This window comes from Schistocerca gregaria, unplaced genomic scaffold, assembly GCF_023897955.1.
Source record: "Schistocerca gregaria isolate iqSchGreg1 unplaced genomic scaffold, iqSchGreg1.2 ptg001360l, whole genome shotgun sequence".
Taxonomy (NCBI): domain Eukaryota; kingdom Metazoa; phylum Arthropoda; class Insecta; order Orthoptera; family Acrididae; genus Schistocerca; species Schistocerca gregaria.
The window spans coordinates 30,001-32,861 of record NW_026062666.1 but is presented as its reverse complement, the minus strand read 5'-3'; positions in this window follow the sequence as shown (position 1 = coordinate 32,861).

Sequence of the window (2,861 nt, the reverse complement as noted above, 5' to 3'; positions counted from 1 at the left end):
ATCGCCTTCGAACCTCTAACTTTCGTTCTTGATTAATGAAAACATACTTGGCAAATGCTTTCGCTTCTGTTCGTCTTGCGACGATCCAAGAATTTCACCTCTAACGTCGCAATACGAATGCCCCCGCCTGTCCCTATTAATCATTACCTCGGGTTCCGAAAACCAACAAAATAGAACCGAGGTCCTATTCCATTATTCCATGCACACAGTATTCAGGCGGGCTTGCCTGCTTTAAGCACTCTAATTTGTTCAAAGTAAACGTGCCGGCCCACCGAGACACTCAACTAAGAGCACCCTGGTAGGATTTCAACGGGGTCCGCCTCGGGACGCGCAAGCACGCCTTCGGCTCGCCCCACCGGCAGGACGTCCCACGATACATGCCAGTTAAACACCGACGGGCGGTGAACCAACAGCGTGGGACACAAATCCAACTACGAGCTTTTTAACCGCAACAACTTTAATATACGCTATTGGAGCTGGAATTACCGCGGCTGCTGGCACCAGACTTGCCCTCCAATAGATACTCGTTAAAGGATTTAAAGTGTACTCATTCCGATTACGGGGCCTCGGATGAGTCCCGTATCGTTATTTTTCGTCACTACCTCCCCGTGCCGGGAGTGGGTAATTTGCGCGCCTGCTGCCTTCCTTGGATGTGGTAGCCGTTTCTCAGGCTCCCTCTCCGGAATCGAACCCTGATTCCCCGTTACCCGTTACAACCATGGTAGGCGCAGAACCTACCATCGACAGTTGATAAGGCAGACATTTGAAAGATGCGTCGCCGGTACGAGGACCGTGCGATCAGCCCAAAGTTATTCAGAGTCACCAAGGCAAACGGACCAGACGAGCCAATCCGATTGGTTTTGATCTAATAAAAGCGTCCCTTCCATCTCTGGTCGGGACTCTGTTTGCATGTATTAGCTCTAGAATTACCACAGTTATCCAAGTAACGTGGGTACGATCTAAGGAACCATAACTGATTTAATGAGCCATTCGCGGTTTCACCTTAATGCGGCTTGTACTGAGACATGCATGGCTTAATCTTTGAGACAAGCATATGACTACTGGCAGGATCAACCAGGGAGCTGCGTCAACGAGAGCTGAGCAGCCGGCCGCCCGGGAGTGTGTCCCGAGGGCCCGCGCGAACACGCAAGCGTCCGCTCAATTATTCTGCAAACAGGAGGAGGCTGAGCTCCCCTGCACGATACACCTCGAAACCCTCTCAGGTCCCGGCGGCGCGCAGCGCCGTCCTAAGTACTTGGTCGGGTTCGAGAGAGGCGCAATCGCCCGGAGATGGGCGAGTAGACGCTTTCAGTGCGAACACCCGTGCTCCCAACTGAGCTTGCCGCTGCCGACAGAGGCCCGGGAGCGTGCTGTCGTGGCATTGCCGGCGGGAAACAACACGCGCCACCTACGGTGACCGGCAGCTCCAACGCCAGCGCCACAGAAGGGCAAAGCCCCACTTGGGTGCAGAAGCGAACTCTCCCAGCACAGCGCACGCGCCAACACGTCCGCAGAGCTGCGATACAAACCACCTGCGAGAACCGCTGGGGGCGACCGAGCAGCAGACGGCGTCGCGACGCCGAGTGCCGGGCGGCGGCGCATCCTCAACGCACACAGTCCGCAATCGGACCAGCACACTGCAGATGTCCACCGCGCTTCGCACCGGGCTCGGCAGAACCCACTTTGGCCGCCTGGCGCCGCGCGCAGGGTGCGCCGGCGCATAGCTGGGACGCCAGCCGGGCCCGTCGGCCGGCGCTCCTGCCACTGGGCGCCCCCCACCAGCCGGCTGTAGTGCGTGCGCTCACGCAGCGCGCGGCCAGCACGCCGGGCGGCCCCCCCTCACCGGCCGGGGACTGTCCCGCCAAGCCACAGCCTCGTATCGCTTCATACCCACATGGCCAACTCAGGTTCGGGGGCATGGCGGGTACCGCCGAAACAACCGGTTCATAGATGTACCGATCGTCGCTATCACCGATGCACCTGCAGCGCGAACAACCGCTCAACAACTGATTTCCAGTTCATTTGCGGATCTTTGGCAGCAAACGTATACGTCAATCTACATTTGCGAAATCTACGATTCTGGCATGCCTGCATGTTATGTGTCACGACACGCTACATCAGCCCACATACACACTGCGGCATGTACACGAGAGAACACGTGGAAGATGGTCCGCGCACGTGTGCAATGTCCCTTGCGCGGTCGACTGTCAACCGGCCTCTGTAGCATGTCGCAGATGTGGAACGCGGTCCACCGTGCTATCATGTTGTGTGGGGCAATACGATTAAATAGGAAAACCCTCGTCGCTACATCAACAGACGGCTCACGCTGATTCCCGGCAGAGGGAGGAGGGGGGGGGGGGGGGGGCCAACATGCAATACTTTCGTCCGTACCTACCTACCACATGTCTGTACGGCGTACAACAGTGCAATCTCGCTGTAATGGGGAGACGAGACAAGTAGCATCGTGCACAACATATGGCCCTTATGATTCGCCATTGTAGGGCGCAGCCGGTGTACGGTCAAGCATGTGCCACATTATGTCACTCAGTACGTAACGACGGATGATCAGTGTGGGTTACGCGTACATCAGCGGACAGTCCACACAGGCCGTACCACAACGTACACTGACTGCATCGACAACCGAATGCAACTGAACAGCTGCAAGGCTCATTTCACAAACAAACGCTCTGACCGACCAGCTTGGAAGGGCAGGAGGGGAGGGCGATATTCGTTCTGTAGCGGTACACCCTTCCAGTGGTTAGCGGGACTGTGTAGAAAGTACGCAACACTCGAAAGACCTTTATGTGAGGGTACGCACCATGGCATCAAGAAATACACATGACACCAGAGGATCCAAGCAG